Below are 26675 nucleotides of genomic sequence, written 5' to 3' on the forward strand. Positions count from 1 at the left end.
AAGTTGGTGATGGGATTATGTTGGTGACGAGGCATTGGCTACCTTGAGAGAGTCATAGTGCTTCCTGCCAGTTGCTCACCCAAATACACATTTTGAGATACTGTGGCCAGTCTGCCTGAAGCGATACGCCACTAGTTGTGTATCTTAAGAGAAACATCGTTACTCTTGCCAGCGGTTTCTTGACTTTGAAGATGTGATTATACTGGTGACGAGATATTGGCTACCCTAAGAGAGTCACAGTGTTTCCTGCCAGTTGCTCATCCAAATACACATTTTTTAGATACTCTTTCCAGTCTGCCTGATAGCTACGCCACTAGTTGTGTATCTTAAGAGTCATTGTAACTTTTGCCAGGGGTTTCTTGAAGTTGCTGATATGCTTATGCTGGTGACGAGGCATTGGCTACCCTATGAGTGTCATAGTGACTCCTGCTAGTTGCTCACCCAAATACACATTTTTTTGATACTGTTTCCAGTGTGCCTGAAGCGATACGCCACTAGTTGTGTATCTTAAGAGGAACATCGTTACTTTTGCCAGGGGTTTCTAGAAGTTGCTGATTTGATTCTGCTGGTGACGAGGCATTGGCTACCTCAAGAGAGTCATAGAGATTCCTGCCAGTTCTTCACCCAAATACACATTTTTTAGATACTCTTCCCAGTCTGCCTGATAGCTACGCCACTAGTTGTGTATCTTAAGAGTCATTGTAACTTTACCAGGGGTTTCTTGAAGTTGCTGATGTGATTATGCTGGTGACGAGGCATTGGCTACCCTATGAGTGTCATAGTGATTCCTGCTAGTTGCTCACCCAAATACACATTTTTTTGATACTTTGGCCAGTCTGCCTCAAGTGACACCCCACTAGCTGTGTATCTTATGAGAAGCTTCGTTACCTTTGCAAGCGGTTTCTTGAAGTTGGTGATGGGATTATGTTTGTGACGAGGCATTGCCTACATTAAGACAGTCATAGTGCTTCCTGCCAGTTGCTCACCCAAATACAAATTTTGAGATACTGTGGCCAGTCTGCCTGAAGCGATACGCCACTAGTTGTGTATCTTAAGAGAAACATCGTTACTCTTGCCAGCGGTTTCTTGACTTTGAAGCTGTGATTATACTGGTGACGAGATATTGGCTACCCTAACAGAGTCACAGTGTTTCGTGCCAGTTGCTCACCCAAATACACATTTTTTAGATACTGTTTCCAGTGTGCCTGAAGCGATACGCCACTAGTTGTGTATCTTAAGAGAAACATCGTTACTTTTGAAAGGGGTTTCTAGAAGTTGCTGATTTGATTCTGCTGGTGACGAATCATTGGCTACCTCAAGAGCGTCATAGAGATTCCTGCCAGTTCTTCCCGCAAATACACATTTTTTAGATACTCTTTCCAGTCTGCCTGATAGCTACGCCACTAGTTGTGTATGTTGAGAGTCATTGTAACTTTTGCCAGGGGTTTCTTGAAGTTGCTGATGTGATTATGCTGGTGACGAGGCATTGGCTGCCCTATGAGTGTCATAGTGATTCCTGCTAGTTGCTCACCCAAATACACATTTTTTTGATACTTTGGCCAGTCTGCCTCAAGTGACACCCCACTAGCTGTGTATCTTATGAGAAGCTTCGATACCTTTGCAAGCGGTTTCCTGAAGTTGGTGATGGGATTATGTTGGTGACGAGGCATTGGCTACCTTAAGAGAGTCATACTGCTTCCTGCCAGTTGCTCACCCAAATACACATTTTGAGATACTGTGGCCAGTCTGCCTGAAGCGATACGCCACTAGTTGTGTATCTTAAGAGAAACATCGTTACTCTTGCCAGCGGTTTCTTGACTTTGAAGCTGTGATTATACTGGTGACGAGATATTGGCTACCCTAAGAGAGTCACAGTGTTTCGTGCCAGTTGCTCACCCAAATACACATTTTTTAGATACTGTTTCGTGTGCCTGAAGCGATACGCCACTAGTTGTGTATCTTAAGAGAAACATCGTTACTTTTGAAAGGGGTTTCTAGAAGTTGCTAATTTGATTCTGCTGGTGACGAATCATTGGCTACCTCAAGAGCGTCATAGAGATTCCTGCCAGTTCTTCACACAAATACACATTTTTTGGATACTCATTCCAGTCTGCCTGATAGCTACGCCACTAGTTGTGTATCTTAAGAGTCATTGTAACTTTTGCCAGGGGTTTCTTGAAGTTGCTGATGTGATTATGCTGGTGACGAGGCATTGGCTACCCTATGAGTGTCATAGTGATTCCTGCTAGTTGCTCACCCAAATACACATTTTTTTGATACTTTGGCCAGTCTGCCTCAAGTGACACCCCACTAGCTGTGTATCTTATGAGAAGCTTCGTTACCTTTGCAAGCGGTTTCCTGAAGTTGGTGATGGGATTCAGTTGGTGACGAGGCATTGGCTACCTTAAGAGAGTCATAGTGCTTCCTGCCAGTTGCTCACCCAAATACACATTTTGAGATACTGTGGCCAGTCTGCCTGAAGCGATACGCCACTAGTTGCGTATCTTAAGAGAAACATCGTTACTCTTGCCAGCGGTTTCTTGACTTTGAAGCTGTGATTATACTGGTGACGAGATATTCGCTACCCTAAGAGAGTCACAGTGTTTCGTGCCAGTTGCTCACCCAAATACACATTTTTTAGATACTGTCTCGTGTGCCTGAAGCGATACGCCACTAGTTGTGTATCTTAAGAGAAACATCGATACTTTTGAAAGGGGTTTCTAGAAGTTGCTGGTTTGATTCTGCTGGTGACGAATCATTGGCTACCTCAAGAGCGTCATAGAGATTCCTGCCAGTTCTTCACACAAATACACATTTTTTAGATTCTCTTTCCAGTCTGCCTGATAGCTACGCCACTAGTTGTGTATCTTAAGAGTCATTGTAACTTTTGCCAGGGGTTTCTTGAAGTTGCTGATGTGATTATGCTGGTGACGAGGCATTGGCTACCCTATGAGTGTCATAGTGATTCCTGCTAGTTGCTCACCCAAATACACATTTTTTTGATACTTTGGCCAGTCTGCCTCAAGTGACACCCCACTAGCTGTGTATCTTATGAGAAGCTTCGTTACCTTTGCAAGCGGTTTCCTGAAGTTGGTGATGGGATTATGTTGGTGACGAGGCATTGGCTACCTTAAGAGAGTCATAGTGCTTCCTGCCAGTTGCTCACCCAAATACACATTTTGAGATACTGTGGCCAGTCTGCCTGAAGCGATACGCCACTAGTTGTGTATCTTAAGAGAAACATCGTTACTCTTGCCAGCGGTTTCTTGACTTTGAAGCTGTGATTATACTGGTGACGAGATATTGGCTACCCTAAGAGAGTCACAGTGTTTCGTGCCAGTTGCTCACCCTAATACACATTTTTTAGATACTGTTTCGTGTGCCTGAAGCGATACGCCACTAGTTGTGTATCTTAAGAGAAACATCGTTACTTTTGAAAGGGGTTTCTAGAAGTTGCTGATTTGATTCTGCTGGTGAGGAATCATTGGCTACCTCAAGAGCGTCATAGAGATTCCTGCCAGTTCTTCACGCAAATACACATTTTTTAGATACTCTTTCCAGTCTGCCTGATAGCTACGCCACTAGTTGTGTATGTTAAGAGTCATTGTAACTTTTGCCAGGGGTTTCTTGAAGTTGCTGATGTGATTATGCTGGTGACGAGGCATTGGCTACCCTATGAGTGTCATAGTGATTCCTGCTAGTTGCTCACCCAAATACACATTTTTTTGATACTTTGGCCAGTCTGCCTCAAGTGACACCCCACTAGCTGTGTATCTTATGAGAAGCTTCGTTACCTTTGCAAGCGGTTTCTTGAAGTTGGTGATGGGATTATGTTGGTGACGAGGCATTGGCTACCTTAAGAGAGTCATAGTGCTTCCTGCCAGTTGCTCACCCAAATACACATTTTGAGATACTGTGGCCAGTCTGCCTGAAGCGATACGCCACTAGTTGTGTATCTTAAGGGAAACATCGTTACTCTTGCCAGCGGTTTCTTGACTTTGAAGCTGCGATTATACTGGTGACGAGATATTGGCTACCCTAAGAGAGTCACAGTGTTTCGTGCCAGTTGCTCACCCAAATACACATTTTTTAGATACTGTTTCCAGTGTGCCTGAAGCGATACGCCACTAGTTGTGTATCTTAAGAGAAACATCGTTACTTTTGAAAGGGGTTTCTAGAAGTTGCTGATTTGATTCTGCTGGTGACGAATCATTGGCTACCTCAAGAGAGTCATAGAGATTCCTGCCAGTTCTTCACCCAAATACACATTTTTTAGATACTCTTTCCAGTCTGCCTGATAGCTACGCCACTAGTTGTGTATCTTAAGCGTCATTGTAACTTTTGCCAGGGGTTTCTTGAAGTTGATGATGTGATTATGCTGGTGACGAGGCATTGGTTGCCCTATGAGTGTCATAGTGATTCCTGCTAGTTGCTCACCCAAATACACATTTTTTTGTACTTTGGCCAGTCTGCCTCAAGTGACACCCCACTAGCTGTGTATCTTATGAGAAGCTTCGTTACCTTTGCAAGCGGTTTCCAGAAGTTGGTAATGGGATTATGTTGGTGACTAGGTATTGGCTACCTTAAGAGAGTCATAGTGCTTCCTGCCAGTTGCTCACCCAAATACACATTTTGAGATACTGTGGCCAGTCTGCCTGAAGCGATACGCCACTAGTTGTGTATCTTAAGAGAATCATCGTTACTCTTGCCAGCGGTTTCTTGACTTTGAAGCTGTGATTATACTGGTACGAGATATTGGCTACCCTAAGAGAGTCACAGTGTTTCCTGCCAGTTGCTCATCCAAATACACATTTTTTAGATACTCTTTCCAGTCTGCCTGATAGCTACGCCACTAGTTGTGTATCTTAAGAGTCATTGTAACTTTTGCCAGGGGTTTCTTGAAGTTGCTGATGTGCTTATGCTGGTGACGAGGCATTGGCTACCCTACGAGTGTCATAGTGATTCCTGCTAGTTGCTCACCCAAATACACATTTTTTTGATACTTTGGCCAGTCTGCCTCAAGTGACACCCCACTAGCTGTGTATCTTATGAGAAGCTTCGTTACCTTTGCAAGCGGTTTCCTGAAGTTGGTGATGGGATTATGTTGGTGACGAGGCATTGGCTACCTTAAGAGAGTCATAGTGCTTCCTGCCAGTTGCTCACCCAAATACACATTTTGAGATACTGTGGCCAGTCTGCCTGAAGCGATACGCCACTAGTTGTGTATCTTAAGAGAAACATCGTTACTCTTGCCAGCGGTTTCTTGACTTTGAAGCTGTGATTATACTGGTGACGAGATATTGGCTACCCTAAGAGAGTCACAGTGTTTCGTGCCAGTTGCTCACTCAAATACACATTTTTTAGATACTGTTTCCAGTGTGCCTGAAGCGATTCGGCACTAGTTGTGTATCTTAAGAGAAACATCGTTACTTTTGAAAGGGGTTTCTAGAAGTTGCTGATTTGATTCTGCTGGTGACGAAGCATTGGCTACCTCAAGAGAGTCATAGAGATTCCTGCCAGTTCTTCACCCAAATTCACATTTTTTAGATACTCTTTCCAGTCTGCCTGATAGCTACGCCACTAGTTGTGTATCTTAAGAGTCATTGTAACTTTTGCCAGGGGTTTCTTGAAGTTGCTGATGTGATTATGCTGGTGACGAGGCATTGGCTACCCTATGAGTGTCATAGTGATTCCTGCTAGTTGCTCACCCAAATACACATTTTTTTGATACTTTGGCCAGTCTGCCTCAAGTGACACCCCACTAGCTGTGTATCTTATGAGAAGCTTCGTTACCTAAGCAAGCGGTTTCCTGAAGTTGGTGATGGGATTATGTTGGTGACGAGGCATTGGCTACCTTGAGAGAGTCATAGTGCTTCCTGCCAGTTGCTCACCCAAATACACATTTTGAGATACTGTGGCCAGTCTGCCTGAAGCGATACGCCACTAGTTGTGTATCTTAAGAGAAACATCGTTACTCTTGCCAGCGGTTTCTTGACTTTGAAGATGTGATTATACTGGTGACGAGATATTGGCTACCCTAAGAGAGTCACAGTGTTTCCTGCCAGTTGCTCATCCAAATACACATTTTTTAGATACTCTTTCCAGTCTGCCTGATAGCTACGCCACTAGTTGTGTATCTTAAGAGTCATTGTAACTTTTGCCAGGGGTTTCTTGAAGTTGCTGATATGCTTATGCTGGTGACGAGGCATTGGCTACCCTATGAGTGTCATAGTGACTCCTGCTAGTTGCTCACCCAAATACACATTTTTTTGATACTGTTTCCAGTGTGCCTGAAGCGATACGCCACTAGTTGTGTATCTTAAGAGGAACATCGATACTTTTGCCAGGGGTTTCTAGAAGTTGCTGATTTGATTCTGCTGGTGACGAGGCATTGGCTACCTCAAGAGAGTCATAGAGATTCCTGCCAGTTCTTCACCCAAATACACATTTTTTAGATACTCTTCCCAGTCTGCCTGATAGCTACGCCACTAGTTGTGTATCTTAAGAGTCATTGTAACTTTACCAGGGGTTTCTTGAAGTTGCTGATGTGATTATGCTGGTGACGAGGCATTGGCTACCCTATGAGTGTCATAGTGATTCCTGCTAGTTGCTCACCCAAATACACATTTTTTTGATACTTTGGCCAGTCTGCCTCAAGTGACACCCCACTAGCTGTGTATCTTATGAGAAGCTTCGTTACCTTTGCAAGCGGTTTCCTGAAGTTGGTGATGGAATTATGTTGGTGACGAGGCATTGGCTACCTTAAGAGAGTCATAGTGCTTCCTGCCAGTTGCTCTACCAAATACACATTTTGAGATACTGTGGCCAGTCTGCCTGAAGCGATACGCCACTAGTTGTGTATCTTAAGAGAAACATCGTTACTCTTGCCAGTGGTTTCTTGACTTTGAAGATGTGATTATACTGGTGACGAGATATTGGCTACCCTAAGAGAGTCACAGTGTTTCGTGCCAGTTGCTCACCCAAATACACATATTTTAGATACTGTTTCCAGTGTGCCTGAAGCGATACGCCACTAGTTGTGTATCTTAAGAGAAACATCGTGACTTTTGAAAGGGGTTTCTAGAAGTTGCTGATTTGATTCTGCTGGTGAGGAATCATTGGCTACCTCAAGAGCGTCATAGAGATTCCTGCCAGTTCTTCACGCAAATACACATTTTTTAGATACTCTTTCCAGTCTGCCTGATAGCTACGCCACTAGTTGTGTATGTTAAGAGTCATTGTAACTTTTGCCAGGGGTTTCTTGAAGTTGCTGATGTGATTATGCTGGTGACGAGGCATTGGCTACCCTATGAGTGTCATAGTGATTCCTGCTAGTTGCTCACCCAAATACACATTTTTTTGATACTTTGGCCAGTCTGCCTCAAGTGACACCCCACTAGCTGTGTATCTTATGAGAAGCTTCGTTACCTTTGCAAGCGGTTTCTTGAAGTTGGTGATGGGATTATGTTGGTGACGAGGCATTGGCTACCTTAAGAGAGTCATAGTGCTTCCTGCCAGTTGCTCACCCAAATACACATTTTGAGATACTGTGGCCAGTCTGCCTGAAGCGATACGCCACTAGTTGTGTATCTTAAGGGAAACATCGTTACTCTTGCCAGCGGTTTCTTGACTTTGAAGCTGCGATTATACTGGTGACGAGATATTGGCTACCCTAAGAGAGTCACAGTGTTTCGTGCCAGTTGCTCACCCAAATACACATTTTTTAGATACTGTTTCCAGTGTGCCTGAAGCGATACGCCACTAGTTGTGTATCTTAAGAGAAACATCGTTACTTTTGAAAGGGGTTTCTAGAAGTTGCTGATTTGATTCTGCTGGTGACGAATCATTGGCTACCTCAAGAGAGTCATAGAGATTCCTGCCAGTTCTTCACCCAAATACACATTTTTTAGATACTCTTTCCAGTCTGCCTGATAGCTACGCCACTAGTTGTGTATCTTAAGCGTCATTGTAACTTTTGCCAGGGGTTTCTTGAAGTTGCTGATGTGATTATGCTGGTGACGAGGCATTGGTTGCCCTATGAGTGTCATAGTGATTCCTGCTAGTTGCTCACCCAAATACACATTTTTTTGTACTTTGGCCAGTCTGCCTCAAGTGACACCCCACTAGCTGTGTATCTTATGAGAAGCTTCGTTACCTTTGCAAGCGGTTTCCAGAAGTTGGTAATGGGATTATGTTGGTGACTAGGTATTGGCTACCTTAAGAGAGTCATAGTGCTTCCTGCCAGTTGCTCACCCAAATACACATTTTGAGATACTGTGGCCAGTCTGCCTGAAGCGATACGCCACTAGTTGTGTATCTTAAGAGAAACATCGTTACTCTTGCCAGCGGTTTCTTGAGTTTGAAGCTGTGATTATACTGGTACGAGATATTGGCTACCCTAAGAGAGTCACAGTGTTTCCTGCCAGTTGCTCATCCAAATACACATTTTTTAGATACTCTTTCCAGTCTGCCTGATAGCTACGCCACTAGTTGTGTATCTTAAGAGTCATTGTAACTTTTGCCAGGGGTTTCTTGAAGTTGCTGATGTGCTTATGCTGGTGACGAGGCATTGGCTACCCTACGAGTGTCATAGTGATTCCTGCTAGTTGCTCACCCAAATACACATTTTTTTGATACTTTGGCCAGTCTGCCTCAAGTGACACCCCACTAGCTGTGTATCTTATGAGAAGCTTCGTTATCTTTGCAAGCGGTTTCCTGAAGTTGGTGATGGGATTATGTTGGTGACGAGGCATTGGCTACCTTAAGAGAGTCATAGTGCTTCCTGCCAGTTGCTCACCCAAATACACATTTTGAGATACTGTGGCCAGTCTGCCTGAAGCGATACGCCACTAGTTGTGTATCTTAAGAGAAACATCGTTACTCTTGCCAGCGGTTTCTTGACTTTGAAGCTGTGATTATACTGGTGACGAGATATTGGCTACCCTAAGAGAGTCACAGTGTTTCGTGCCAGTTGCTCACTCAAATACACATTTTTTAGATACTGTTTCCAGTGTGCCTGAAGCGATTCGGCACTAGTTGTGTATCTTAAGAGAAACATCGTTACTTTTGAAAGGGGTTTCTAGAAGTTGCTGATTTGATTCTGCTGGTGACGAAGCATTGGCTACCTCAAGAGAGTCATAGAGATTCCTGCCAGTTCTTCACCCAAATTCACATTTTTTAGATACTCTTTCCAGTCTGCCTGATAGCTACGCCACTAGTTGTGTATCTTAAGAGTCATTGTAACTTTTGCCAGGGGTTTCTTGAAGTTGCTGATGTGATTATGCTGGTGACGAGGCATTGGCTACCCTATGAGTGTCATAGTGATTCCTGCTAGTTGCTCACCCAAATACACATTTTTTTGATACTTTGGCCAGTCTGCCTCAAGTGACACCCCACTAGCTGTGTATCTTATGAGAAGCTTCGTTACCTAAGCAAGCGGTTTCCTGAAGTTGGTGATGGGATTATGTTGGTGACGAGGCATTGGCTACCTTGAGAGAGTCATAGTGCTTCCTGCCAGTTGCTCACCCAAATACAAATTTTGAGATACTGTGGCCAGTCTGCCTGAAGCGATACGCCACTAGTTGTGTATCTTAAGAGAAACATCGTTACTCTTGCCAGCGGTTTCTTGACTTTGAAGCTGTGATTATACTGGTGACGAGATATTGGCTACCCTAACAGAGTCACAGTGTTTCGTGCCAGTTGCTCACCCAAATACACATTTTTTAGATACTGTTTCCAGTGTGCCTGAAGCGATACGCCACTAGTTGTGTATCTTAAGAGAAACATCGTTACTTTTGAAAGGGGTTTCTAGAAGTTGCTGATTTGATTCTGCTGGGACGAAGCATTGGCTACCTCAAGAGAGTCATAGCGATTCCCGCCAGTTCTTCACACAAATTCACATTTTTTAGATACTCTTTCCAGTCTGCCTGATAGCTACGCCACTAGTTGTGTATCTTAAGAGTCATTGTAACTTTTGCCAGGGGTTTCTTGAAGTTGCTGATGTGATTATGCTGGTGACGAGGCATTGGCTACCCTATGAGTGTCATAGTAATTCCTGCTAGTTGCTCACCCAAATACACATTTTTTTGATACTTTGGCCAGTCTGCCTCAAGTGACACCCCACTAGCTGTGTATCTTATGAGAAGCTTCGTTACCTTTGCAAGCGGTTTCCTGAAGTTGGTGATGGGATTATGTTGGTGACGAGGCATTGGCTACCTTAAGAGAGTCATAGTGCTTCCTGCCAGTTGCTCTACCAAATACACAATTTGAGATACTGTGGCCAGTCTGCCTGAAGCGATACGCCACTAGTTGTGTATCTTAAGAGAAACATCGTTACTCTTGCCAGTGGTTTCTTGACTTTGAAGATGTGATTATACTGGTGACGAGATATTGGCTACCCTAAGAGAGTCACAGTGTTTCGTGCCAGTTGCTCACCCAAATACACATATTTTAGATACTGTTTCCAGTGTGCCTGAAGCGATACGCCACTAGTTGTGTATCTTAAGAGAAACATCGTGACTTTTGAAAGGGGTTTCTAGAAGTTGCTGATTTGATTCTGCTGGTGACGAAGCACTGGCTACCTCAAGAGAGTCATAGAGATTCCTGCCAGTTCTTCACCAAAATACACATTTTTTAGATACTCTTTCTAGTCTGCCTGATAGCTACGCCACTAGTTGTGTATCTTAAGAGTCATTGTAACTTTTGCCAGGGGTTTCTTGAAGTTGCTGATGTGATTATGCTGGTGACGAGGCATTGGCTGCCCTATGAGTGTCATAGTGATTACTGCTAGTTGCTCACCCAAATACACATTTTTTTGATACTTTGGCCAGTCTGCCTCAAGTGACACCCCACTAGCTGTGTATCTTATGAGAAGCTTCGTTACCTTTGCAAGCGGTTTCCTGAAGTTGGTGATGGGATTATGTTGGTGACGATGCATTGGCTACCTTAAGAGAGTCATAGTGCTTCCTGCCAGTTGCTCACCCAAATACACATTTTGAGATACTGTGGCCAGTCTGCCTGAAGCGATACACCACTAGTTGCGTATCTTAAGAGAAACATCGTTACTCTTGTCAGCGGTTTCTTGACTTTGAAGATGTGATTAAACTGGTGACGAGATATTGGCTACCCTAAGAGAGTCACAGTGTTTCCTGTCAGTTGCTCATCCAAATACACATTTTTTAGATACTCTTTCCAGTCTGCCTGATAGCTACGCCACTAGTTGTGTATCTTAAGAGTCATTGTAACTTTTGCCAGGGGTTTCTTGAAGTTGCTGATGTGCTTATGCTGGTGACGAGGCATTGGCTACGCTATGAGTGTCATAGTGATTCCTGCTAGTTGCTCACCCAAATACACATTTTTTTGATACTTTGGCCAGTCTGCCTCAAGTGACACCCCACTAGCTGTGTATCTTATGAGAAGCTTCGTTACCTTTGCAAGCGGTTTCTTGAAGTTGGTGATGGGATTATGTTGGTGACGAGGCATTGGCTACCTTAAGAGAGTCATAGTGCTTCCTGCCAGTTGCTCACCCAAATACACATTTTGAGATACTGTGGCCAGTCTGCCTGAAGCGATACGCCACTAGTTGTGTATCTTAAGAGAAACATCGTTACTCTTGCCAGCGGTTTCTTGACTTTGAAGCTGTGATTATACTGGTGACGAGATATTGGCTACCCTAAGAGAGTCACAGTGTTTCGTGCCAGTTGCTCACCCAAATACACATTTTTTAGATACTGTTTCCAGTGTGCCTGAAGCGATACGCCACTAGTTGTGTATCTTAAGAGAAACATCGTTACTTTTGAAAGGGGTTTCTAGAAGTTGCTGATTTGATTCTGCTGGGACGAAGCATTGGCTACCTCAAGAGAGTCATAGAGATTCCTGCCAGTTCTTCACACAAATTCACATTTTTTAGAGACTCTTTCCAGTCTGCCTGATAGCAACGCCACTAGTTGTGTATCTTAAGAGTCATTGTAACTTTTGCCAGGGGTTTCTTGAAGTTGCTGATGTGATTATGCTGGTGACGAGGCATTGGCTACCCTATGAGTGTCATAGTGATTCCTGCTAGTTGCTCACCCAAATACACATTTTTTTGATACTTTGGCCAGTCTGCCTCATGTGACACCCCACTAGCTGTGTATCTTATGAGAAGCTTCGTTACCTTTGCAAGCGGTTTCCTGAAGTTGGTGATGGGATGATGTTGGTGACGAGGCATTGGCTACCTTAAGAGAGTCATAGTGCTTCCTGCCAGTTGCTCTACCAAATACACATTTTGAGATACTGTGGCCAGTCTGCCTGAAGCGATACGCCACTAGTTGTGTATCTTAAGAGAAACATCGTTACTCTTGCCAGTGGTTTCTTGACTTTGAAGATGTGATTATACTGGTGACGAGATATTGGCTACCCTAAGAGAGTCACAGTGTTTCGTGCCAGTTGCTCACCCAAATACACATTTTTTAGATACTGTTTCCAGTGTGCCTGAAGCGATACGCCACTAGTTGTGTATCTTAAGAGAAACATCGTGACTTTTGAAAGGGGTTTCTAGAAGTTGCTGATTTGATTCTGCTGGTGACGAAGCACTGGCTACCTCAAGAGAGTCATAGAGATTCCTGCCAGTTCTTCACCCAAAAACACATTTTTTAGATACTCTTTCTAGTCTGCCTGATAGCTACGCCACTAGTTGTGTATCTTAAGAGTCATTGTAACTTTTGCCAGGGGTTTCTTGAAGTTGCTGATGTGATTATGCTGGTGACGAGGCATTGGCTGCACTATGAGTGTCATAGTGATTACTGCTAGTTGCTCACCCAAATACACATTTTTTTGATACTTTGGCCAGTCTGCCTCAAGTGACACCCCACTAGCTGTGTATCTTATGAGAAGCTTCGTTACCTTTGCAAGCGGTTTCCTGAAGTTGGTGATGGGATTATGTTGGTGACGATGCATTGGCTACCTTAAGAGAGTCATAGTGCTTCCTGCCAGTTGCTCACCCAAATACACATTTTGAGATACTGTGGCCAGTCTGCCTGAAGCGATACACCACTAGTTGTGTATCTTAAGAGAAACATCGTTACTCTTGTCAGCGGTTTCTTGACTTTGAAGATGTGATTAAACTGGTGACGAGATATTGGCTACCCTAAGAGAGTCACAGTGTTTCCTGTCAGTTGCTCATCCAAATACACATTTTTTAGATACTCTTTCCAGTCTGCCTGATAGCTACGCCACTAGTTGTGTATCTTAAGAGTCATTGTAACTTTTGCCAGGGGTTTCTTGAAGTTGCTGATGTGCTTATGCTGGTGACGAGGCATTGGCTACGCTATGAGTGTCATAGAGATTCCTGCTAGTTGCTCTCCCAAATACACATTTTTTTGATACTTTGGCCAGTCTGCCTCAAGTGACACCCCACTAGCTGTGTATCTTATGAGAAGCTTCGTTACCTTTGCAAGCGGTTTCCTGAAGTTGGTGATGGGATTATGTTGGTGACGAGGCATTGGCTACCTTAAGAGAGTCATAGTGCTTCCTGCCAGTTGCTCTACCAAATACACATTTTGAGATACTGTGGCCAGTCTGCCTGAAGCGATACGCCACTAGTTGTGTATCTTAAGAGAAACATCGTTACTCTTGCCAGTGGTTTCTTGACTTTGAAGATGTGATTATACTGGTGACGAGATATTGGCTACCCTAAGAGAGTCACAGTGTTTCGTGCCAGTTGCTCACCCAAATACACATTTTTTAGATACTGTTTCCAGTGTGCCTGAAGCGATACGCCACTAGTTGTGTATCTTAAGAGAAACATCGTGACTTTTGAAAGGGGTTTCTAGAAGTTGCTGATTTGATTCTGCTGGTGACGAAGCACTGGCTACCTCAAGAGAGTCATAGAGATTCCTGCCAGTTCTTCACCCAAAAACACATTTTTTAGATACTCTTTCTAGTCTGCCTGATAGCTACGCCACTAGTTGTGTATCTTAAGAGTCATTGTAACTTTTGCCAGGGGTTTCTTGAAGTTGCTGATGTGATTATGCTGGTGACGAGGCATTGGCTGCACTATGAGTGTCATAGTGATTACTGCTAGTTGCTCACCCAAATACACATTTTTTTGATACTTTGGCCAGTCTGCCTCAAGTGACACCCCACTAGCTGTGTATCTTATGAGAAGCTTCGTTACCTTTGCAAGCGGTTTCCTGAAGTTGGTGATGGGATTATGTGGGTGACGAGGCATTGGCTACCTTAAGAGAGTCATAGTGCTTCCTGCCAGTTGCTCACCCAAATACACATTTTGAGATACTGTGGCCAGTCTGCCTGAAGCGATACGCCACTAGTTGTGTATCTTAAGAGAAACATCGTTACTCTTGCCAGCGGTTTCTTGACTTTGAAGATGTGATTATACTGGTGACGAGATATTGGCTACCCTAAGAGAGTCACAGTGTTTCGTGCCAGTTGCTCACCCAAATACACATTTTTTAGATACTGTTTCCAGTGTGCCTGAAGCGATACGCCACTAGTTGTGTATCTTAAGAGAAACATCGTTACTTTTGAAAGGGGTTTCTAGAAGTTGCTGATTTGACTCTGCTGGTGACGAAGCACTGGCTACCTCAAGAGAGTCATAGAGATTCCTGCCAGTTCTTCACCCAAATACACATTTTTAGATACTCTTTCTAGTCTGCCTGATAGCTACGCCACTAGTTGTGTATCTTAAGAGTCATTGTAACTTTTGCCAGGGGTTTCTTGAAGTTGCTGATGTGATTATGCTGGTGACGAGGCATTGGCTGCCCTATGAGTGTCATAGTGATTACTGCTAGTTGCTCACCCAAATACACATTTTTTTGATACTTTGGCCAGTCTGCCTCAAGTGACACCCCACTAGCTGTATATCTTATGAGAAGCTTCGTTACCTTTGCAAGCGGTTTTCTGAAGTTGGTGATGGGATTGTGTTGGTGACGAGGCATTGGCTACCTTAAGAGAGTCATAGTGCTTCCTGCCAGTTGCTCACCCAAATACACATTTTGAGATACTGTGGCCAGTCTGCCTGAAGCGATACGCCACTAGTTGTGTATCTTAAGAGAAACATCGTTACTTTTGAAAGGGGTTTCTAGAAGTTGCTGATTTGATTCTGCTGGTGACGAGGCATTGGCTACCTCAAGGGAGTCATAGAGATTCCTGCCAGTTCTTCACCCAAATACACATTTTTAGATACTCTTTCCAGTCTGCCTGATAGCTACGCCACTAGTTGTGTATCTTAAGAGTCATTGTAACTTTTGCCAGGGGTTTCTTGAAGTTGCTGATGTGATTATGCTGGTGACGAGGCATTGGCTACCCTATGAGTGTCATAGTGATTCCTGCTAGTTGCTCACCCAAATACACATTTTTTTGATACTTTGGCCAGTCTGCCTCAAGTGACACCCCACTAGCTGTGTATCTTATGAGAAGCTTCGTTACCTTTGCAAGCGGTTTCCAGAAGTTGGTAATGGGATTATGTTGGTGACTAGGTATTGGCTACCTTAAGAGAGTCATAGTGCTTCCTGCCAGTTGCTCACCCAAATACACATTTTGAGATACTGTGGCCAGTCTGCCTGAAGCGATACGCCACTAGTTGTGTATCTTAAGAGAAACATCGTTACTCTTGCCAGCGGTTTCTTGACTTTGAAGATGTGATTATACTGGTGACGAGATATTGGCTACCCTAAGAGAGTCACAGTGTTTCGTGCCAGTTGCTCACCCAAATACACATTTTTTAGATACTGTTTCCAGTGTGCCTGAAGCGATACGCCACTAGTTGTGTATCTTAAGAGAAACATCGTTACTTTTGAAAGGGGTTTCTAGAAGTTGCTGATTTGATTCTGCTGGTGACGAAGCACTGGCTACCTCAAGAGAGTCATAGAGATTCCTGCCAGTTCTTCACCCAAATACACATTTTTTAGATAGTCTTTCTAGTCTGCCTGATAGCTACGCCACTAGTTGTGTATCTTAAGAGTCATTGTAACTTTTGCCAGGGGTTTCTTGAAGTTGCTGATGTGATTATGCTGGTGACGAGGCATTGGCTGCCCTATGAGTGTCATAGTGATTACTGCTAGTTGCTCACCCAAATACACATTTTTTTGATACTTTGGCCAGTCTGCCTCAAGTGACACCCCACTAGCTGTGTATCTTATGAGAAGCTTCGTTACCTTTGCAAGCGGTTTCCTGAAGTTGGTGATGGGATTATGTTGGTGACGAGGCATTGGCTACCTTAAGAGAGTCATAGTGCTTCCTGCCAGTTGCTCTACCAAATACACATTTTGAGGTACTGTGGCCAGTCTGCCTGAAGCGATACGCCACTAGTTGTGTATCTTAAGAGAAACATCGTTACTCTTGCCAGCGGTTTCTTGACTTTGAAGCTGTGATTATACTGGTGACGAGATATTGGCTACCCTAAGAGAGTCACAGTGTTTCGTGCCAGTTGCTCACCCAAATACACATTTTTTAGATACTGTTTCCAGTGTGCCTGAAGCGATACGCCACTAGTTGTGTATCTTAAGAGAAACATCGTTACTTTTGAAAGGGGTTTCTAGAAGTTGCTGATTTGATTCTGCTGGTGACGAAGCATTGGCTACCTCAAGAGAGTCATAGAGATTCCTGCCAGTTCTTCACACAAATTCACATTTTTAGATACTCTTTCCAGTCTGCCTGATAGCTACGCCACTAGTTGTGTATCTTAAGAGTCATTGTAACTTTTGCCAGGGGTTTCTTGAAGTTGCTGATGTGATTATGCTGGTGACGAGGCATTGGCTACCCTTTGTGTGTCATAGTGATTCCTGCTAGTTGCTCACCCAAATACACATTTTTTTGATACTTTGGCCAGTCTGCCTCAAGTGACACCCTACTAGCTGTGTATCTTATGAGAAGCTTCGTTACCTTTGCAAGCGGTTTCCTGAAGTTGGTGATGGGATTATGTGGGTGACGAGGCATTGGCTACCTTAAGAGAGTCATAGTGCTTCCTGCCAGTTGCTCACCCAAATACACATTTTGAGATACTGTGGCCAGTCTGCCTGAAGCGATACGCCACTAGTTGTGTATCTTAAGAGAAACATCGTTACTTTGGAAAGGGGTTTCTAGAATTTGCTGATTTGATTCTGCTGGTGACGAAGCATTGGCTACCTCAAGAGAGTCATAGAGATTCCTGCCAGTTCTTCACCCAAATTCACATTTTTTACATACTCTTTCCAGTCTGCCTGATAGCTACGCCACTAGTTGTGTATCTTAAGAGTCATTGTAACTTTTGCCAGGGGTTTCTTGAAGTTGCTGATGTGATTATGCTGGTGACGAGGCATTGGCTACCCTATGAGTGTCATAGTGATTCCTGCTAGTTGCTCACCCAAATACTCATTTTTTTGATACTTTGGCCAGTCTGCCTCAAGTGACACCCCACTAGCTGTGTATCTTATGAGAAGCTTCGTTACCTTTGCAAGCGGTTTCTTGAAGTTGGTGATGGGACTATGTTGGTGACGAGGCATTGACTACCTTAAGGCAGTCATAGTGCTTCCTGCCAGTTGCTCACCCAAATACACATTTTGAGATACTGTGGCCAGACTGCCTGAAGCGATACGCCACTAGTTGTGTATCTTAAGAGAAACATCGTTACTCTTGCCAGCGGTTTCTTGACTTTGAAGCTGTGATTATACTGGTGACGAGATATTGGCTACCCTAAGAGAGTCACAGTGTTTCGTGCCAGTTGCTCACCCAAATACACATTTTTTAGATACTGTTTCCAGTGTGCCTGAAGCGATACGCCACTAGTTGTGTATCTTAAGAGAAACATCGTTACTATTGAAAGGGGTTTCTAGAAGTTGCTGATTTGATTCTGCTGGTGACGAAGCATTGGCTACCTCAAGAGAGTCATAGAGATTCCTGCCAGTTCTTCACACAAATTCACATTTTTAGATACTCTTTCCAGTCTGCCTGATAGCTACGCCACTAGTTGTGTATCTTAAGAGTCATTGTAACTTTTGCCAGGGGTTTCTTGAAGTTGCTGATGTGATTATGCTGGTGACGAGGCATTGGCTACCCTATGTGTGTCATAGTGAATCCTGCTAGTTGCTCACCCAAATACACATTTTTTTGATACTTTTGCCAGTCTGCCTCAAGTGACACCCCACTAGCTGTGTATCTTATGAGAAGCTTCGTTACCTTTGCAAGCGGTATCCTGAAGTTGGTGATGGGATTATGTTGGTGACGAGGCATTGGCTACCTTAAGAGAGTCATAGTGCTTCCTGCCAGTTGCTCACCCAAATACACATTTTGAGATACTGTGGCCAGTCTGCCTGAAGCGATACGCCACTAGTTGTGTATCTTAAGAGAAACATCGTTACTCTTGCCAGCGGTTTCTTGACTTTGAAGATGTGATTATACTGGTGACGAGATATTGGCTACCCTAAGAGAGTCACAGTGTTTCGTGCCAGTTGCTCACCCAAATACACATTTTTTAGATACTGTTTCCAGTGTGCCTGAAGCGATACGCCACTAGTTGTGTATCTTAAGAGAAACATCGTTACTTTTGAAAGGGGTTTCTAGAAGTTGCTGATTTGATTCTGCTGGTGACGAAGCACTGGCTACCTCAAGAGAGTCATAGAGATTCCTGCCAGTTCTTCACCCAAATACACATTTTTAGATACTCTTTCTAGTCTGCCTGATAGCTACGCCACTAGTTGTGTATCTTAAGAGTCATTGTAACTTTTGCCAGGGGTTTCTTGAAGTTGCTGATGTGATAATGCTGGTGACGAGGCATTGGCTGCCCTATGAGTGTCATAGTGATTACTGCTAGTTGCTCACCCAAATACACATTTTTTTGATACTTTGGCCAGTCTGCCTCAAGTGACACCCCACTAGCTGTGTATCTTATGAGAAGCTTCGTTACCTTTGCAAGCGGTTTTCTGAAGTTGGTGATGGGATTGTGTTGGTGACGAGGCATTGGCTACCTTAAGAGAGTCATAGTGCTTCCTGCCAGTTGCTCACCCAAATACACATTTTGAGATACTGTGGCCAGTCTGCCTGAAGCGATACGCCACTAGTTGTGTATCTTAAGAGAAACATCGTTACTTTTGAAAGGGGTTTCTAGAAGTTGCTGATTTGATTCTGCTGGTGACGAGGCATTGGCTACCTCAAGGGAGTCATAGAGATTCCTGCCAGTTCTTCACCCAAATACACATTTTTAGATACTCTTTCCAGTCTGCCTGATAGCTACGCCACTAGTTGTGTATCTTAAGAGTCATTGTAACTTTTGCCAGGGGTTTCTTGAAGTTGCTGATGTGATTATGCTGGTGACGAGGCATTGGCTACCCTATGAGTGTCATAGTGATTCCTGCTAGTTGCTCACCCAAATACACATTTTTTTGATACTTTGGCCAGTCTGCCTCAAGTGACACCCCACTAGCTGTGTATCTTATGAGAAGCTTCGTTACCTTTGCAAGCGGTTTCCAGAAGTTGGTAATGGGATTATGTTGGTGACTAGGTATTGGCTACCTTAAGAGAGTCATAGTGCTTCCTGCCAGTTGCTCACCCAAATACACATTTTGAGATACTGTGGCCAGTCTGCCTGAAGCGATACGCCACTAGTTGTGTATCTTAAGAGAAACATCGTTACTTTTGAAAGGGGTTTCTAGAAGTTGCTGATTTGATTCTGCTGGTGACGAAGCACTGGCTACCTCAAGAGAGTCATAGAGATTCCTGCCAGTTCTTCACCCAAATACACATTTTTTAGATACTCTTTCTAGTCTGCCTGATAGCTACGCCACTAGTTGTGTATCTTAAGAGTCATTGTAACTTTTGCCAGGGGTTTCTTGAAGTTGCTGATGTTTTTATGCTGGTGACGAGGCATTGGCTGCCCTATGAGTGTCATAGTGATTACTGCTAGTTGCTCACCCAAATACACATTTTTTTGATACTTTGGCCAGTCTGCCTCAAGTGACACCCCACTAGCTGTGTATCTTATGAGAAGCTTCGTTACCTTTGCAAGCGGTTTCCTGAAGTTGGTGATGGGATTATGTTGGTGACGAGGCATTGGCTACCTTAAGAGAGTCATAGTGCTTCCTGCCAGTTGCTCTACCAAATACACATTTTGAGGTACTGTGGCCAGTCTGCCTGAAGCGATACGCCACTAGTTGTGTATCTTAAGAGAAACATCGTTACTCTTGCCAGCGGTTTCTTGACTTTGAAGCTGTGATTATACTGGTGACGAGATATTGGCTACCCTAAGAGAGTCACAGTGTTTCGTGCCAGTTGCTCACCCAAATACACATTTTTTAGATACTGTTTCCAGTGTGCCTGAAGCGATACGCCACTAGTTGTGTATCTTAAGAGAAACATCGTTACTTTTGAAAGGGGTTTCTAGAAGTTGCTGATTTGATTCTGCTGGGACGAAGCATTGGCTACCTCAAGAGAGTCATAGAGATTCCTGCCAGTTCTTCACACAAATTCACATTTTTTAGATACTCTTTCCAGTCTGCCTGATAGCAACGCCACTAGTTGTGTATCTTAAGAGTCATTGTAACTTGTGCCAGGGGTTTCTTGAAGTTGCTGATGTGATTATGCTGGTGACGAGGCATTGGCTACCCTATGAGTGTCATAGTAATTCCTGCTAGTTGCTCACCCAAATACACATTTTTTTGATACTTTGGCCAGTCTGCCTCAAGTGACACCCCACTAGCTGTGTATCTTATGAGAAGCTTCGTTACCTTTGCAAGCGGTTTCCTGAAGTTGGTGATGGGATTATGTTGGTGACGAGGCATTGGCTACCTTAAGAGAGTCATAGTGCTTCCTGCCAGTTGCTCTACCAAATACACATTTTGAGGTACTGTGGCCAGTCTGCCTGGGCGATGCGCCACTAGTTGTGTATCTTAAGAGAAACATCGTTACTCTTGCCAGTGGTTTCTTGACTTTGAAGATGTGATTATACTGGTGACGAGATATTGGCTACCCTAAGAGAGTCACAGTGTTTCGTGCCAGTTGCTCACCCAAATACACATATTTTAGATAATGTTTCCAGTGTGCCTGAAGCGATACGCCACTAGTTGTATATCTTAAGAGAAACATCGTGACTTTTGAAAGGGGTTTCTAGAAGTTGCTGATTTGATTCTGCTGGTGACGAAGCACTGGCTACCTCAAGAGAGTCATAGAGATTCCTGCCAGTTCTTCACCCAAATACACATTTTTTAGATACTCTTTCTAGTCTGCCTGATAGCTACGCCACTAGTTGTGTATCTTAAGAGTCATTGTAACTTTTGCCAGGGGTTTCTTGAAGTTGCTGATGTGATTATGCTGGTGACGAGGCATTGGCTGCCCTATGAGTGTCATAGTGATTACTGCTAGTTGCTCACCCAAATACACATTTTTTTGATACTTTGGCCAGTCTGCCTCAAGTGACACCCCACTAGCTGTGTATCTTATGAGAAGCTTCGTTACCTTTGCAAGCGGTTTCCTGAAGTTGGTGATGGGATTATGTTGGTGACGATGCATTGGCTACCTTAAGAGAGTCATAGTGCTTCCTGCCAGTTGCTCACCCAAATACACATTTTGAGATACTGTGTCCAGTCTGCCTGAAGCGATACACCACTAGTTGCGTATCTTAAGAGAAACATCGTTACTCTTGTCAGCGGTTTCTTGACTTTGAAGATGTGATTAAACTGGTGACGAGATATTGGCTACCCTAAGAGAGTCACAGTGTTTCCTGTCAGTTGCTCATCCAAATACACATTTTTTAGATACTCTTTCCAGTCTGCCTGATAGCTACGCCACTAGTTGTGTATCTTAAGAGTCATTGTAACTTTTGCCAGGGGTTTCTTGAAGTTGCTGATGTGCTTATGCTGGTGACGAGGCATTGGCTACGCTATGAGTGTCATAGTGATTCCTGCTAGTTGCTCACCCAAATACACATCTTTTTGATACTTTGGCCAGTCTGCCTCAAGTGACACCCCACTAGCTGTGTATCTTATGAGAAGCTTCGTTACCTTTGCAAGCGGTTTCTTGAAGTTGGTGATGGGATTATGTTGGTGACGAGGCATTGGCTACCTTAAGAGAGTCATAGTGCTTCCTGCCAGTTGCTCACCCAAATACACATTTTGAGATACTGTGGCCAGTCTGCCTGAAGCGATACGCCACTAGTTGTGTATCTTAAGAGAAACATCGTTACTTTTGGAAGGGGTTTCTAGAAGTTGCTGATTTGATTCTGCTGGTGACGAGGCATTGGCTACCTCAAGAGAGTCATAGAGATTCCTGCCAGTTCTTCACCCAAATACACATTTTTTAGATACTCTTCCCAGTCTGCCTGATAGCTACGCCACTAGTTGTGTATCTTAAGAGTCATTGTAACTTTACCAGGGGTTTCTTGAAGTTGCTGATGTGATTATGCTGGTGACGAGGCATTGGCTACCCTATGAGTGTCATAGTGATTCCTGCTAGTTGCTCACCCAAATACACATTTTTTTGATACTTTGGCCAGTCTGCCTCAAGTGACACCCCACTAGATGTGTATCTTATGAGAAGCTTCGTTTCCTTTGCAAGCGGTTTCTTGAAGTTGGTGATGGGATTATGTTGGTGACGAGGCATTGCCTACATTAAGACAGTCATAGTGCTTCCTGCTAGTTGCTCACCCAAATACAAATTTTGAGATACTGTGGCAAGTCTGCCTGAAGCGATACGCCACTAGTTGTGTATCTTAAGAGAAACATCGTTACTCTTGCCAGTGGTTTCTTGACTTTGAAGATGTGATTATACTGGTGACGAGATATTGGCTACCCTAAGAGAGTCACAGTGTTTCGTGCCAGTTGCTCACCCAAATACACATTTTTTAGATACTGTTTCCAGTGTGCCTGAAGCGATACGCCACTAGTTGTGTATCTTAAGAGAAACATCGTGACTTTTGAAAGGGGTTTCTAGAAGTTGCTGATTTGATTCTGCTGGTGACGAAGCACTGGCTACCTCAAGAGAGTCATAGAGATTCCTGCCAGTTCTTCACCCAAAAACACATTTTTTAGATACTCTTTCTAGTCTGCCTGATAGCTACGCCACTAGTTGTGTATCTTAAGAGTCATTGTAACTTTTGCCAGGGGTTTCTTGAAGTTGCTGATGTGATTATGCTGGTGACGAGGCATTGGCTGCCCTATGAGTGTCATAGTGATTACTGCTAGTTGCTCACCCAAATACACATTTTTTTGATACTTTGGCCAGTCTGCCTCAAGTGACACCCCACTAGCTGTGTATCTTATGAGAAGCTTCGTTACCTTTGCAAGCGGTTTCCTGAAGTTGGTGATGGGATTATGTTGGTGACGATGCATTGGCTACCTTAAGAGAGTCATAGTGCTTCCTGCCAGTTGCTCACCCAAATACACATTTTGAGATACTGTGGCCAGTCTGCCTGAAGCGATACGCCACTAGTTGTGTATCTTAAGAGAAACATCGTTACTTTTGAAAGGGGTTTCTAGAAGTTGCTGATTTGATTCTGCTGGTGACGAAGCATTGGCTACCTCAAGAGAGTCATAGAGATTCCTGCCAGTTCTTCACCCAAATTCACATTTTTTAGATACTCTTTCCAGTCTGCCTGATAGCTACGCCACTAGTTGTGTATCATAAGAGTCATTGTAACTTTTGCCAGGGGTTTCTTGAAGTTGCTGATGTGATTATGCTGGTGACGAGGCATTGGCTACCCTATGAGTGTCATAGTGATTCCTGCTAGTTGCTCACCCAAATACACATTTTTTTGATACTTTGGCCAGTCTGCCTCCAGTGACACCCCACTAGCTGTGTATCTTATGAGAAGCTTCGTTACCTTTGCAAGCGGTTTCTTGAAGTTGGTGATGGGACTATGTTGGTGACGAGGCATTGACTACATTAAGGCAGTCATAGTGCTTCCTGCCAGTTGCTCACCCAAATACAAATTTTGAGATACTGTGGCCAGACTGCCTGAAGCGATACGCCACTAGTTGTGTATCTTAAGAGAAACATCGTTACTCTTGCCAGCGGTTTCTTGACTTTGAAGCTGTGATTATACTGGTGACGAGATATTGGCTACCCTAAGAGAGTCACAGTGTTTCGTGCCAGTTGCTCACCCAAATACACATTTTTTAGATACTGTTTCCAGTGTGCCTGAAGCGATACGCCACTAGTTGTGTATCTTAAGAGAAACATCGTTACTATTGAAAGGGGTTTCTAGAAGTTGCTGATTTGATTCTGCTGGTGACGAAGCATTGGCTACCTCAAGAGAGTCATAGAGATTCCTGCCAGTTCTTCACACAAATTCACATTTTTAGATACTCTTTCCAGTCTGCCTGATAGCTACGCCACTAGTTGTGTATCTTAAGAGTCATTGTAACTTTTGCCAGGGGTTTCTTGAAGTTGCTGATGTGATTATGCTGGTGACGAGGCATTGGCTACCCTATGTGTGTCATAGTGAATCCTGCTAGTTGCTCACCCAAATACACATTTTTTTGATACTTTTGCCAGTCTGCCTCAAGTGACACCCCACTAGCTGTGTATCTTATGAGAAGCTTCGTTACCTTTGCAAGCGGTATCCTGAAGTTGGTGATGGGATTATGTTGGTGACGAGGCATTGGCTACCTTAAGAGAGTCATAGTGCTTCCTGCCAGTTGCTCACCCAAATACACATTTTGAGATACTGTGGCCAGTCTGCCTGAAGCGATACGCCACTAGTTGTGTATCTTAAGAGAAACATCGTTACTTTTGAAAGGGGTTTCTAGAAGTTGCTGATTTGATTCTGCTGGTGACGAAGCACTGGCTACCTCAAGAGAGTCATAGAGATTCCTGCCAGTTCTTCACCCAAATACACATTTTTAGATACTCTTTCTAGTCTGCCTGATAGCTACGCCACTAGTTGTGTATCTTAAGAGTCATTGTAACTTTTGCCAGGGGTTTCTTGAAGTTGCTGATGTGATTATGCTGGTGACGAGGCATTGGCTGCCCTATGAGTGTCATAGTGATTACTGCTAGTTGCTCACCCAAATACACATTTTTTTGATACTTTGGCCTGTCTGCCTCAAGTGACACCCCACTAGCTGTGTATCTTATGAGAAGCTTCGTTACCTTTGCAAGCGGTTTACTGAAGTTGGTGATGGGATTGTGTTGGTGACGAGGCATTGGCTACCTTAAGAGAGTCGTAGTGCTTCCTCCCAGTTGCTCACCCAAATACACATTTTGAGATACTGTGGCCAGTCTGCCTGAAGCGATACGCCACTAGTTGTGTATCTTAAGAGAAACATCGTTACTTTTGAAAGGGGTTTCTAGAAGTTGCTGATTTGATTCTGCTGGTGACGAGGCATTGGCTACCTCAAGAGAGTCATAGAGATTCCTGCCAGTTCTTCACCCATATACACATTTTTTAGATACTCTTTCCAGTCTGCCTGATAGCTACGCCACTAGTTGTGTATCTTAAGAGTCATTGTAACTTTTGCCAGGGGTTTCTTGAAGTTGCTGATGTGATTATGCTGGTGACGAGGCATTGGCTACCCTATGAGTGTCATAGTGATTCCTGCTAGTTGCTCACCCAAATACACATTTTTTTGATACTTTGGCCAGTCTGCCTCAAGTGACACCCCACTAGCTGTGTATCTTATGAGAAGCTTCGTTACCTTTGCAAGCGGTTTCCAGAAGTTGGTAATGGGATTATGTTGGTGACTAGGTATTGGCTACCTTAAGAGAGTCATAGTGCTTCCTGCCAGTTGCTCACCCAAATACACATTTTGAGATACTGTGGCCAGTCTGCCTGAAGCGATACGCCACTAGTTGTGTATCTTAAGAGAAACATCGTTACTCTTGCCAGCGGTTTCTTGACTTTGAAGATGTGATTATACTGGTGACGAGATATTGGCTACCCTAAGAGAGTCACAGTGTTTCGTGCCAGTTGCTCACCCAAATACACATTTTTTAGATACTGTTTCCAGTGTGCCTGAAGTAATACGCCACTAGTTGTGTATCTTAAGAGAAACATCGTTACTTTTGAAAGGGGTTTCTAGAAGTTGCTGATTTGATTCTGCTGGTGACGAAGCACTGGCTACCTCAAGAGACTCATAGAGATTCCTGCCAGTTCTTCACCCAAATACACATTTTTTAGATACTCTTTCTAGTCTGCCTGATAGCTACGCCACTAGTTGTGTATCTTAAGAGTCATTGTAACTTTTGCCAGGGGTTTCTTGAAGTTGCTGATGTGATTATGCTGGTGACGAGGCATTGGCTGCCCTATGAGTGTCATAGTGATTACTGCTAGTTGCTCACCCAAATACACATTTTTTTGATACTTTGGCCAGTCTGCCTCAAGTGACACCCCACTAGCTGTGTATCTTATGAGAAGCTTCGTTACCTTTGCAAGCGGTTTCCTGAAGTTGGTGATGGGATTATGTTGGTGACGAGGCATTGGCTACCTTAAGAGAGTCATAGTGATTCCTGCCAGTTGCTCACCCAAATACACATTTTGAGATACTGTGGCCAGTCTGCCTGAAGCGATACGCCACTAGTTGTGTATCTTAAGAGAAACATCGTTACTCTTGCCAGCGGTTTGTTGACTTTGAAGCTGTGATTATACTGGTGACGAGATATTGGCTACCCTAAGAGAGTCACAGTGTTTCGTGCCAGTTGCTCACCCAAATTCACATTTCTTAGATACTGTTTCCAGTGTGCCTGAAGCGATACGCCACTAGTTGTGTATC

Source organism: Schistocerca nitens, chromosome 3 (genome assembly GCF_023898315.1).
Source record: "Schistocerca nitens isolate TAMUIC-IGC-003100 chromosome 3, iqSchNite1.1, whole genome shotgun sequence".
Classification (NCBI taxonomy): Eukaryota; Metazoa; Arthropoda; class Insecta; order Orthoptera; family Acrididae; genus Schistocerca; species Schistocerca nitens.